At 54.8% G+C, this 13,957-nt stretch overlaps 1 long non-coding RNA gene across 1 annotated transcript; it reads left to right on the forward strand.

Moving 5' to 3' along the window:
* Positions 1-8,857: 8,857 nt before the first annotated feature.
* On the forward strand, positions 8,858-12,491 carry LOC309659804. Its single transcript, XR_014262963.1, has 2 exons — positions 8,858-8,958; positions 9,330-12,491. It is a non-coding gene; the product is annotated as an uncharacterized lncRNA (long non-coding RNA).
* The last annotated feature ends 1,466 nt before the right edge of the window (positions 12,492-13,957 follow it).

Here is a 13,957-nt window from a genome sequence, read left to right on the forward strand (position 1 = left end):
CCGTGTGGGCTCCGGTGGCTCCCAGGCAGGGCTGTGGCCGTGGCGAGGGCTGCCCGGGTGACGGGTGCGTGCCGCCTCAGTCAGCCAGGCCGGCCTCTGCTGGGCCGAGGTGTGTGCAGCCCGGCAACAGGCCCAGCCTGGGGGGGACCCGTAGAGGCCGGAGCCGAACCTCAGTTTCCGAAGCCCAGCCGTGTGTGAGCACGGCCCCCCTGGAGTAGATGCCCGGGGACCCCGTTTTGGTCCAGCTGTGAGGTGGGTGGGGCTGGTGGGGTGCAGGAGCGGGGAGGGTAGTGACAAGTCCCAGAGTCTACGCCCCTTAAAGTTTCAGTGCCTTTCCCCGTTGGCAAAAATAATGAGTAAACAATCTGCGATAGGGACAGAAAAGAGTTTTATCTGAGCCGGACTGAGGACTCTGAGCCGGAAGGCCGCCTGTCGTGACTCTGAGCCCCACTCCGGAGAAGCAGGCTTTCAGCACGGTCGTCTGTCCTGTCAGAGCAGAACGTGAAGTCAGGGCTACGTTCCTTCAGGGTTTCAAAAACCAGACCAGCAGGTACACAGCGAGTCAGCGTGGCCTTGGCACCTGGGAGGGAGGCTTATCGTCAGAGGAGGACCAGCGTTGGCCTCCCAGGAAGGGAGGCATTTCATCTTTTATGTTTAACATGGACATTCTTCCGGTCAGTGCGCCCTCTGCTTTAATAATTGCAGCAGGTGGACAGTGTGTGTTTGATGGGCCACAAACAGGCTGTTCTAGTCAGCACCAAATGCAAGTTAGCTCATGCATAAGCCAGAACGCCTTCCCCAGGCCTCAGTATGTGAACATTCCTTTCACCACCCCAAAGCGGCTTCAGGAGACGCCCACCACAGACTGCCGGCGGGCAGGGCTGGCTAAGGGGCGAGGTGACCTGGCTGACACCCTCGAGCCGTCACTTCCTCCCCAACAGGGACCCTGGGAGGGAGGGCGCTGCTGCTGTTAGCGCTGTTTTGTGGGTGCGGGCAGGTATTTTTTTTGTTTTTATTGAAATTCCTTTGATCGAAAAGTATGGAAGCAGCCATACTATAGAAGTTTCTGGGGGGAAAGAAGCAGCAGTCATTCCTGATTGCAGTTCTTAAACCAGTGCCATTCTCCTGTCAGCGTTCTCAGGCCACGTTGTATGAACACCTCCCGTGTCTTCAGGATCCTTCAGCTGTAACCGCGTTACGTAGCTGCGGGCACTGGTGGGCTGTGGGTTGCAGTTGCTCTGACAGCGTTTCTGGCAGCGTTTCTCCGGTGTGAGGAAACGTTCCCATCGGGCAAAATGAGGAAATGAAATACGACCGCCAGCCATTGTGCCCCGGGAAAGCTTGTGTTCCAAAGGGGGCATCGTTATTTTAAGCGCCTTACTGAGATACGATTCACACTCCATACAATGTTTTCACCCCTGAGGATGCCTGGGCCCCTCCCAGCCCCTGGCAACCGCTAACTACTTTCTGTGCTGCTTTCTCGATTTTCAGATAGTGAAAATCAGTGTGTGGCTTCCTTCAGCGTGTGTTCAGCGTTCACGCGCCTTGGGACGTATGTCGGAATTTCCTTCCCTTTATGGCTGAGTAGTAAATACCCCGCTGTGCGGATAGGCCCTCTTGGGCGGGAGCATCGCAGAAGCGACGTCGGCTCTCCCTCGGTCCTGCCCAGGCCACCGGCTTTCCACCTGCCCTGCAGCTGGGAGGGGGGGTCTTGAGAAAGTGACCTTCCCCCTGGGGGCTAACACAGTGTTGTAGGAGGGGGCTCTGGAATTCTGGTGCCCAGTTTCTCATCAGACTTCCACTTACTCATTGATCCGTGTCAGCAGCCCATGGTTTCCTGTCTGATCCAGTGGTTGTACGTAATCCCTTACTGTCACTTGCGTTGCTGCTCGGTGCAGTCTCTGGTGGGAGCCCTCAGGCCGGCTCCTGAGACCCTTCCCCAGGCGCTCGCTCCCTTGCCCTCGTTACGGCAGGAAGCCCCGGTCCTGGACCAGCCGTGTCTCCAGAGAGCGCTGGCTCCTTTGAGGGCCTGGCCCTGCCCGGCCCTGGAGGAGCTGGTGTGGCTGAGGGTCTTCTGGGCCCCTTGTCTTTCTTACCGAGATTTACTTTACAGACCATACGATCCAGTGGTTCTTCGTATATTCATAGGGTTGTGTGTCTGTCACCTCAGTCCATCTTAGGACATTTTCATTTACCCCCAAAGAAACCCTGTGCTCAGGGCCTCCTGTACACTGGGGAGAAAGCCTGCGGGAGGCTTTTGGACCCCCAGGGGCCCCCACCGTGGGATTATCGATCACCAGGCTAAGACGTTCAGTTACAGTTTCCTGGAGCAGTTGGGGTCTAGGACAGATATCACTGTGTCTGAGGGACCTCGGAGCTTCCAGTAGCAAGTGTGTTTTTATAGCTTTGCGGTTCTGATTGGCTCTGCTAAAGGTTCTCTTCCCGGGAGACTGGATGGTCGCTCGAGCTAGTTCACTAGCAGTGTCTCGGGAGCCCCCCCTGCCCCCCCCCCGCCCCCGCCGTGTGCCGGTACACGTGGACCGACCCGGAGCTTCGACCTGATGACGAGATGGCAGCCGTGCCGTGGGCTTCTCGGCTCTTCGCCCTGGCTTGCTGACAAAGGTCCAGAACAACAGCCCGAAGTTCTTAAAGCGCTTACATCAGCCTGTTTGCTCATCAGACACTCCTGTGGCCCAAAGCTCCGTCGTTGCCGGGACCAGTTGGAGCCAGGCTGGCTACTTTGATTCCTTAGCGCTGGCAGGGTAGCTCTGGCCCAGGCTGAGTCTAAGGGCTGCATGGGAAGGTCTTGTTCCGGGAGAGGTGGGCGTGAGGAGGGGCCTGTGTGCTGCAGACAGTTCACACAGGGGAGGGACCTGCCAGGGCGGTTTGGGACCCCCCTCGGGTAGTGCGGTGGGGTGGATTTGGGGGCCCCCTGGCAGCTGAGACCGGGTCCTGGTCCCTCCCCAGGAGAGTCCCCGCCTGCTCTGGGCCTGTTTCCTCATCTGTACATGGGGTGTGGCCAGTGGTATCAGGCGACATCACAGGGCATCCCTGACAAGTGGGCAGTGGCCTGCCCCTGGCGCCAGCACGACGGAGCCGGGGGAGGGACGGGTGCCGGGGGAGGGACGCTGGAAACCAGCCTCACCTCTGTCCTCCTCTCCTGGGAGGCGTTCACCTGAGTTAGGGTTTGCACAGCGTCTTGCGACAGCTGCCCCAGTGCCCGTAGAGGACGGGAGGCGGGCAGTCTGCGCCCGGCCCCTCCTGGTGGTTCCAGGGCAGCGCCCGCCCCCAGCCCCTGGGGTCCGGCCACACGTGGGTGCCTGCACACTTCCCGGCGCCCCCTATCGCCCTTTCCCCTCCTCCATCTCGCCTGGGGGTCCGAGCTGCATGATTTCCAGTTTTGACGTTCGGTGTTTTGGGGGCTGTACTCCCTGGCTGGACCTGAGACCTTCGGGTGTCCCGTGCCCCTGGCAGCCCAGCTCCCTGCCCCTCTTCGTAGTCACCCCCTCTCCCTTTTTTCCTCCCCCCTCCCCTCCCCCCTTTCCTGCCTAAATGTTTATTCAGTCTCGCAGGAGATAGCTGCAGGACTATCCTGTACGAGATAGCTGCTGCGTCAGGAACTACTGCAAGCTTGGTGGAAATGGCAGCTCTGTAGGTTAGGAGTCAGGGCGTGGGTAGTGGGGCCCCTGCTCGGGGTCTCACAGGCTGAGATCAGGTGTCGCGGGGCTGCCACCACACTCGAGGCTCAGGTCCCCTTCCCGGCTCACTGCTTGTTGGCAGAATGAGGCCAAGGTCCCCGTTTTCTTGCTGGCTGTCAGCCAGCGTGGCTCTGAGCTCCTTGGCACTGCCCACAGCTCCTGGCCACGTGCCCAAGGCCGGCAGGAGAAATGCTCACGCTTCGAACCTCTGACTTTGTCCCCAGCTCCAACTCACCTGATGAGGTCGGGCCCTCCCACGCTGGGGGAGGGGACACGTAGGGTGTGCACACCTAGGGGTGGGCACCCAGGGGCCGGCTGAGAATCCACCCGCACAGTCCCCATGTCCCGTCCCTCTTTCTCTCCTGAGTCTTAACCCTCAGAGCTTGACCCAGGAGCAGAAGACTGAGGGGCCCTTTCCCTCTCCTGCCCCTGGAAAGTTCCTTGCCCTGGGAGGTCTGCCAGAGAGTGAAAGGATAGAAAACACCGCACTGTTGGGGAGCAGCTTAGCGTCGACTGAGCCAGAAAGGGGCCCAGAGCCCCTGACGCCCAGACTGGCCTGCCTCGTCCTGCAGTGCTGCTAATTCCCTGGCGGGGGTCGAGGGTGATGAGGGGGCAGGGGGAGATGTTCCAGGTCTTCCTGTCACCACCTGCCCCCCCGTGACCCTTGGCCCGGCTGCCCCTGCGTCACAGCCAGCGCTTCCCTGTTGGTCCTCACGCTGCGCTGCCCCTGCCCTGGGCTCTACCCTGCCTGCTGCCCCCAGAGCACCTGGGGTGTGGCAGGAGCTGGTGATGCCTGCAGGACCAGCGGTGGCTGCGGCGCCGTCTGCTGGGCCTGGGCCCACGTCACCCTGAGGGCCGGCGGCCGGCCCTGGCCTCCCCTGTAGTGTGGGGCCGCCTGGACCGGCTCCTTCCCCACCTGCTCCAGGCTGGAGGGCATCCCTGATGCGGTTCTGAGCCTGAGCTCCGCGGCGGCCGGCGGCGGGGCCGGCGCTGCTCTCTGAGCCCCCAGCGCCCCTCGGTCCTCTCCTGACCGATGGGAGAGGATGATGGCCCCACGGCCCTGGCGGGGTGTGCGGGGTGTCCCTTGGGCATCCCCGGCACCCCATTTGCTTCGTGGCACTTGAGCGGCCTGGGCCTTGCCCTGGAGGTGTCCCTCCGGGGAGGGGGTGGGGACCTCCCACTGTGGGGACAGAAGGTCCTGCTCTCACCTAAGGGCTCCATGTCACCTGCACATGGAGAAACCCCTCACCGTCCCCGAGGCGGCCTGAGGTCTGCACACCGCGCAGCTCCCCGTCCAGGGGCCGCCCCCCGGAGCAGGCTCCCCACCCTGCTGGCCAGACCCCGTCTTCTGGAGCCGAGACCCCTAAAGCTGAGTTCCTTTGCCGAGTTTACGATTCAAAACTTCATCCCCTTTCTGTCCCCTCTGACCTCAAGCCTGGGCTAACAGCACTGGTCACCAGAGTCAGATGCTTTAGGTTGCTGTTGACCATAGCATCGTTAACGTACTAAAATTGCTATTATAGATTCATCATTAACGTACAAACTCGGGTTGTTTCTCCAGGGCAAGGTGAGCTCACAGACCCCTGAGCCGGGGACCACCTGGGACACCCTGACTCCCGAAACCATGATTCAGAAATGTCACAAGACAAAGGTTCACCCCAGCTTCTTTGTTCTTCCCCTTAAACACATCCCCCAACCCAAAGACCAGGTGGGAGTGGCTCTGAGGCTTGTCTCCCCGTCCCTCGCCCCGGGCCTGCAGTAAACCCTTAACTTTGCTGCAAACCCCACTGTGAGTGCGGCTCTGCGCCTGGGCACGCGGCTTGCTACACGGCTCTCAGCAACGTGGTTTCCAAGGAAACGGGCCTTCCAGGTCAGTCCGACCGGCTCTGACTTGCTCACAGCCCCCTTCACTTGGCACCGAGCAGGGCCATCGGGATCCCTGTCCAAGCCTGGGCCTCTGGCTCCAGCCCCACCCCGTACCCCTGGAGGAGCGGCCTCAGCTGCTCTCAGGCCAGGGGTTTGTGCCTTGGGCTTTTGGCATTGCAGTCTGTCTCTGTCCTTTTATTTTTTAATTTTTAAATTAAAAAAAAATTTTGGCCACGCCTCGTGGCATGTGGGATCTTAGTCCCCTGCCAGGGATCGAACCCGTGTGCCCTGCAGTGGAAGCGTGGCGTCCTAACCGCTGGACTGCCAGGGAAGTCCCTCTCCTTTTAATAACTAAGTAAATTCTGCCTTGATGTGAATTGAAGATGTGGTTGAATTTCAAAACTAGGGGCATTTGGATTCGGAATGCTTCAGCTCCCAGAACCCAGACTCACACTGGCTTATGCAGGGGAGGGGAGTCACGGGCCTTGCCCTGGAGAATTCTGGGAGTGGGCTGGCCTCAGGTGAGGTCACCAACCGTCAAGTCCCTTTTCCTCCCTGCATGGCTGGTGCCCCCTGACCGAGCGGCCGCTCCTGGGGCTTCCGCGCCCTCAGTCGCCCCACTGGGGAGGGTCTCGTGTTCGCAGCCTGAGTCCTGAGGCTCACGCTGCCCTGACCCACCGCTGGTCAGAGGAGGGTGCCACAGCCTGACACCCACAGGCCACGGAACCTCTGCGACCACAACATAGTGATGGAGGCGTCGGGCAGGTGGAGCGCAGAACACCTACTCCCCCGTCCCCCAGGGTTTCCTGTTTTCACCTTTTCTTAGGGCAAAAACTCCGGACAAAGTAGAGAAGTGCCGGCAAGGCAGGGGCGGTTGGCTCTGAAGCTGAGTATCATTGATGACACATGGTGGCCTGGTGTCCCTCTGTCTCCCAAAGCCCCTCAGTGCAGGACTCACGTGGGTTTTCTGGTCCGCCCGGCCTCCCCTCTTCCCCACGTGGGCAGCGTGGGAACTGCGGCCGGGGCCTGATCCTTCACAGCTCTGCTTGTGCCTGCTTGAAAGTGACGTGACGATGAGCATTTTACTTTCCTGGCTGGAAACAGCTGAGAGGCCTGGTGAGATTTTATTATTTTGTTGTTTTTCCTTTGAAAGAATTTCTTTTTAGAAAGTTCCGGTGAAAGGCACGCATTTCTCTCTAGATGAGAGCAAAAGTCCCCTCGGAGTAACGACCCTGTAGGAGTCCGAGCACGTTCCAGAAGGTCCTGGGAGGGAGGAAATGAGCTGACACAGGCGGAAAGGCTGTCGCCCGGAAGCCGGGCTCAGGCCAGGACGGGGCCCCTGTGAGTGCAGGGGCAGCTGCGTCCAGGTCTGTAGGTGCTGTCGAAGGGCCGCATTTTCTGCGTGAACTTGGGCTAAAGCACACGCAGCCCAGGGTGGATGCGGAGCCCAGGTTTGCCCGCAGGGGGCCCAGGGGGTCATTGACAGCTGGCTCTCGGAAGCAGAGCCTGAGACGGGGGTTCTCATCCACGTGACTGACGGCGCAGCTCTCGGGAGGAGGGGGCAGGCAGGACGGGCTGGGAAGGAGCGCCTGGCTTGTGGGCTCGGCTGGGGACCGTCCACCTGGTCCCACGGGAGCCCCGGAGCAGGGCCGCCATAGAGTCGGGCGTCTTAAGGCCAGGCTGGCCTGTTGGGGGAAGCCCCCAAATGAGTCGTTGGCTGTGGGGTTAGGGTAAAACCTTGACGAGAGTGTTCAAGGTGTCCGGTGTCCGGGAGTCTGCGTCCACGTGTCTAGAACTGGGTGAGGGCCCTGAGGCCCACAGTTTGCAGGACCCCGTCTAAAATAATGAGCCTGTGGGGCGGGGCCCCTCTTTAAAATCATGTGGAATTCCGAGCAGGACGTGAACCCGAGCGCAGGGTCTCTGACTGCAGGACCCTGAGCAAGCGTGCAGGCCGCAGCCATGGAGCCGGGCCCCCGCCGCTGACGGGAGCTCCTGGCTTCCCTGCTGTGGGCGCCGCGGCTTTGGGCTCCTCTCTGAGCCTCACCTGAGGGCCTACCACGTGCTAGGCTCTGTCCTCACGGAACCCGCGTTCTAGAGGCAGAGACCACGGGCTTGGAGAAAGTAGAGCAAGGTGAAGGGTCGGGTGTGGAGGGCGAGGGGTGGTCCAGTGAGGTCACCTTTGGGCAAAGCCGTGAGTTGAGGGATATTAGGGGCAGAGGGGACCCCGTGCAGACGCCCTGAGTGGTAAGCATGCTGGCTTGTGGAACGGCGAGGAGGCCAGTGGGCTGGAGAGGCCAGATGGGTGGTAACAGGTGGCCCAGTCACGGGACCACCTTAACAGTTACCGCAGACTGGGGGCTCAGACAACAGAAATTTATCTTCTCAGGGTCTGGAGGCTGGATGTCCGAGATCCAGGACTTCAACATACGGATTTTGGGGGTCACAGGTCAGCCCGTGGCAGCCGCCAGCACCTAATGAGCCCAGAGGTGTGCAGTAACCGAGTGTTATTTGAGGAGACTGAATAAGAGACAGAGGGTCCCTCCTGCCTTGGCAAGGATGTTGAAAATAATCTTCAGGTATTTCTCAACATTCTTCTGGGGATTGTTGTTTTTCCCTTCATAGCAGCGACCAGATGGACACTCGTAGATTCTTTTTTTTTTTTTTTAAGATTTTTAATTAATTAATTAATTTTATTTATTCATTTTTGGCTGCGTTGGTTTAGGAGATGTGATTTGGGGTGTGAGGAGGAAGTTCATAAGGCGTGTCCAGTGACCCAGTTCTGAGCTGGGCAGTTTGCTCCCAAGGATGTCACAGGACCCGGGGAACTAGAGTGGGAATGAGGGCTGGACAACACGTGCGCCACGTCCCCTGACCTCCAGGCCGTGCAGCGGAGGTGGGAGAGCATCCTTGTGGGAAGGACACACTCAAGGGTTCAAGGGTGGGAACCACTGAGGTTGTCAGGGGTTTATCCTATGATTCTTTCTTCTTTCATCTGTTTGAGATGTCACCTACTTCTCTATGAGAAGTAAAAGAAAAGTAAAAGAAATCTTTGGAAAACATCATTTCCATGATTTCTGTTTTATTGCCACCTTTAGGGCTTTAGAAATGGGATGTGTTTAATAAGCCAGGCATTTATATGAGAACAAAGTAGATCAGTTGGTCACGTTATGTTGTAAATTGAAATCATTTTGCTTTAAATTATCCTGTTCTGGTTTATACACAGAGTCTAAATCTAGATGCAGCATTTGTGTGCTGTGTGGGTCCGGCCCCTCGCTTACTCACGAACCTACCGTCCACACACGTGGGGCCCTCCTGGGGGTACAGGCTGAGGCGTCCCCTGGGGACAGGGACCTACCCTGGCAGGCAGCCTCCTCCTTCCAAACCTGCCCTGGAGGTAAATGTGTGCGTTCTCATGGTTAACCATTTTAGCCCCCTGCTCCCCCTCGTCCCTTCTTGCCTCACCACGGTCACCCCAATGCTCAGTATCAGCATCACAGTCACGGCCTCGACGGCCGCCACTCACCCTGACCCTTTCACTGGACGCCCTGCCACCGCGACACCCACATGGGAGCCAGGGGGCCGGGGTGCTGAGGAGCTGGCCAGGCTCTGGGCATAGCCCTGTGTTCCCCACCCTCCCCTGCCCGGCTGTCCCCCACTCCCGGCCCCCGCCCTGTGTCCTCAGCTCCATACCCACAGGAGGGCAGGGGTCTCTGAAGGACTCCCAGCCTTCCTCACCAGCCAGCTTCCTGCTGGTTCTGCCCACAGGAACCCACGGACATGGGAGGCTGGGAGCAGGGGCTGGGCCTCCTCCTCCCGTTTCTAGTAGCGCCAGGGGGCTCAGAGGCGCCAGCTGGCCATGGCCCTGGGGGGTCACACAGCCACTTCGCGGCACCCATGGATGGGCAAGTCCTGGGGGGGAGCCGGGGGAGGGAGCAGGTGAGGGGCGGCAGGTGAGGGGTTAAGCAGCCGCCCTGTGCAATGTTCAGGGCCATCAGGGCACGTCCGAAAGTCTTTTGTCCTAGAAACCAGAGGACGCAGAGACCACGCAAAAGCAGGTGAAGAAGAGGGAAGCCCACCCAGGTCAGGCAGGAGCACCAAGCACCCCCCAGAGGCCCCTCCACGTGCCCCTCCCAGTCACACAGGTAACCGCCATCCTGGCTTCTTGTGGTCCACGAGAATTCAGTTAACAATCAAGTTACGAATCAGAAAGGGAATTTTATTCCAAACTGAGGATTCTAACCCGGGAAGCAGATTCTCAGAAGCTCTGAGCGCTGTTCTCCTGCTCGAAGTCCAAGGCACAGTCATACACATTTCCGAGACAAAGGATCGTATGTCAGAAGGACATGCTGGGGTCTTGCATAAAGTTCACCAGGAATACACAGTCCCGGTAGCACGTACCCAGCGAGCAGCAGGTCACCATGACTTCCTAGAGTTGGGAAAGACGCCATCCTTCTAAGAAGTCACAGTGCCAGCGTCGGAAGGGAGAAAATAAATTGATCTTTGCGGTGAGCAGGGCTTCCCACCTTTGAGGAGGTCGGCCTCATGTGTAATGCGGAGGCCCAAACAAACACACAGAGAGGATCTTACGTTTAATTTTTCTTGTCCTGCCTTCACATATAAATTTTATTTCATCAGCGTTATCACCGCCTGTGTGTTTAAATAGGGTCACCACCCAAGTGTGCTTCCCTAGAGCCTATGGTTTACTCTGGTCTGTTTCTTGTTTTTCTACATGGTTTTTATTGTGCTAAAATACACATAACATGAACTTTACCATTAGTGGCATTTAGTCCACTCCCAGTGCGGTGCAGCCATCATCTCTATGTAGTTCCAGAACATTCTCACCACCCCAACAGGAGCCCTGCACCATTACCTGTCACTCCCCACCCCCAGCATCAGCCCCTGACACCCACTAAGTGACTTCTGCCTCTGTGGATTTGTTATTCTGCGAATTTCCTCTAAATGGGAGTGTACAGTACGTGGCCTTTTGTGTCTGGCTTCTTTCACTGACCAGAGTGTTTTCAAGGCTCGTCCCTGTTGTCCCGTGTGTCAGTACTTCCTTCCTTTCTGTAGTTGAACACTGTTCCACTGAGCGGAGGGGCGACCACGTTGTGTTTATCCATCATCTGCCGATGGACACTTGGGTTGTTCCCACATTTTGCTGTTGTGCATCGTGCTGCTGTGAACACTGGAGTGTGTTTTTCTCTTCCAGTTTTATTGAGATGTAGTTGACATGCGACACTGTACAAGCTTAAGGTGGACAGCGTAATGATTTGACGTACACCCGTCATGAAATGACGACCACGAGTTTCATCAACATCCTTCGTCTCATATAGATACAGCATTAAAGAAGTAGAAAAAAATTATTTTTCGTTGTGATGCGAGCTCTGAGGATTTATCCGCTGAACAACTTTCATGTATAGCGTACAGCAGTGTAAGTTATATTTATCATGTTGTACATTATATCCCCGGTACTTATAATGGGAGTTTGTACCTTTTGACCACTTTCATCCAATTCCCCTGCCCCTTCCCGCCCCTGGTAACCACAAATCTGATCTCTTTTTCTATGAGTTTGTTTCTGAAGTATAATTGACCTATTAACACTATGTTAGTTCCTGTTACACAACGTAGCGATTCGATATTTCTATACATTCCAAAATGATCACCACGCTAAGTCTAGTTCCGATCTGTCACCACACAAAGGTAGTACATAGTAATTGACTGTATTCCCCACACTGCGCATTTCATGCCTGTGACTCATTTATTGTGCAGCTGGAAGTTTGTACCTCTTAATCTCCCTCACTATTTCTCTCCTCCTCTCCACCAGCCCCCCTCCCTTGGCAACCTGTTTGTTCTCTGTATCTACAACTCTGTATCTCATAAGTTTGTTACATTTATTCATTTGTTTTGTTTTTTAGATTCCACATATAAGTGAAATCATACAGTATTTGTCTTTCTCTGTCTGACTTACTTCACTCAGCATAATACCCTCTTGGTTCATCCATGTTATCACAAATGGCAAGATTTCATTCTTTTTTATGGCTGAGTAATATTCTGCTGTTTATATATGGGCAGCATTACGGGTCTTGTTTTTGGATCCATTTAGCCACTCTTGATTGGGGCATTTAGTCCATTTACATTTAAATTAATTATTGATAGGTATGTACTTATTGCCATTTTGTTAACTATTTGGGGTTGTTTTGTGGTTCTTTATTATGCCTTTCTTCTTTTGCTCTCTTCCCTTATGATTTGATGACTATCTTTAGTGTTATGTTTGGATTCCTTTCTCTTTTGAATGTGTGTATTTATTACAGATTTTTGTTTGTGGTTACCATGATGTGTGTATGTGTAATCATATATGCACACATATACATACATAAATGTGTGTATATATGATTAGTTAAAGTGACTGATCTCCTAAGTTCAAGTACATTTAAAAAATCCTGCATTTGTACTCTTTCCCTCACAATTACTGTTTTTGACATACTTTACGTTTAATTGTCCTGTGTATCCCTTAACTGCTTATTGTGGTTATAGATGATTTTACCGCTTTTGTCTTTTAACCTTCCCATTAGCTCTGTGTGTGGATGATTCGCTGCCTTTATTGTACGTTTACCTTTACCAATGAGATTTTTCCTTTTGTAATTTTCATGTCTCTAGTTGTGGTCTGTTCTTTTTTCCTTAGAAAAGTCCCTTTAACATTTCTTGTAAAGCTGATTTGGTGCTGCTAAACTCTTTCAGCTTCTGCTGGTCTGTAAAACTTTTGATCTGTCCATCAAATCTGAACGAGAGCCTTGTTGAGTAGAGTTAGTTGTAGGTTTTTCTCTTTCATCACTTTAATATCACGCCACTCCCTTCAGGTGAAAAGTCAGCTGATAGCCTTGTGGGAGTTCCCTTGTATGTTATTTGTTGCTTTTCCCTGATGCTTTTTTTTTAAAAATTTATTTATTTTATTATTTATTTATTTTTGGCAGTGTTGGGTATTCGTTGCTGCGCGTGGGCTTTCTCTAGTTGCAGTGAGTGGGGGCTACTCTTCGTTGTGGTGCATGGGCTTCTCATTGCAGTGGCTTCTCTTGTTGCGGAGCATGGGCTCTAGGTGCGTGGGCTTCAGTAGTTGTGGTGCACGGGCTTAGTTGCTCCGCAGCATGTGGGATCTTCCCGGACCAGGGCTCGAACCCGTGTCCCCTGCGTTGGCAGGCGGATTCTTAACCACTGTGCCACCAGGGAAGTCCCCTCCCTGATGCTTTTAATAGTCTCTCTTTATCTTTAATTTTTGACATTTTAAGTACAGTGTGTCTTGGCCTGGTCCTCTTTGGGTCGATCCTATTTGGGACTCTCTGTGCTTCCTGGACTTGGATGTCTGTTTCCTTTTCCAGGTTAGGGAAGTTTTCAGCTATTATGTCTTAAAATATGTTCTCTGCCCCTTCCTCTCTCTCTGCTCCTTCTGGGACCCCTATAGTGTAAATGTTAGTATGGCTTTTGTTATCACAGAGGTCTCTTACACTGTCCTCATTTCTTTTGATTCTTTTTCTTTTTCTTTCTTTTTTTTTTTTTAGCAGCAGTGATTTCCACCACTCTATCTTCCAGCTCACTGATCCCTTCTTCTGCCCCATTTAGTTTACTGTTGATTCCTTCTAGTGTATTTTTCATTTCAGTTATTGTATTCTTCAGCTCTTTTTTGTTGTTCTTTATATTTTCTAACTCTTTTTTAAAAACTGCTAACTTCTCGCTCTGTGCATCCATTCTCCTCCCAAATTCTTTGATCATTTTTACAATCATTACTCTGAACTTTCTTGGGTAGGTTGCCTTCACTTAGTTCTTCTTCTGGGGTTTTATCTTGTACCTTCATTTAGGACGTATTACTCTGTCGCCTCATTTTGCCTAATATGCTGTTTTTATTCCTACGTATGTGATAGGTTGGTTATTTTTCCTGGCCTTGGAGAAGTGGCCTTTTGTAGGAGACGTCCCGTGCGCCCCAGGAACGCATCCTCCTCTGGTTGCGAGAACCGTGTGCTCTAAGGGGCGCTCCCTATCTGGGCTGCGTGGGTCCTTGTGCTGTGGAGGGCTGACTGTGGGCATCTGGTAGGTTTGGCTGCCCCCGTCTGGTTGGTTGCCAGGCCCTGCCTTGTGTGGCAAGGCTGCTGGCCACTGGTTGGTGGGGCCAGGTCATGAGGTGTCTGGCTGCAGAGCCCCAGGTGGTCTTGGGGCTAGTGCTGGCTCACTGATGGGCAGGGCTGGGTCCTGGGGTCTCTGGCTGTAGAGCCCTGGGGGGATCCCAAAGCTGGTGGATGGGGTTGGCGCCCAGGAGGTCCCGGGGCCGGTGCTGGCCTGCTGGTGGATGGGCTGGATCCTGGGGTTAGTGCCAGCCCACTGGTGGGTGGAGCTGGATCCTGGGG

The sequence above is a fragment of the Balaenoptera physalus genome (assembly GCF_965194825.1).
Source record: "Balaenoptera physalus genome assembly, chromosome: 4".
Classification (NCBI taxonomy): domain Eukaryota; kingdom Metazoa; phylum Chordata; class Mammalia; order Artiodactyla; family Balaenopteridae; genus Balaenoptera; species Balaenoptera physalus.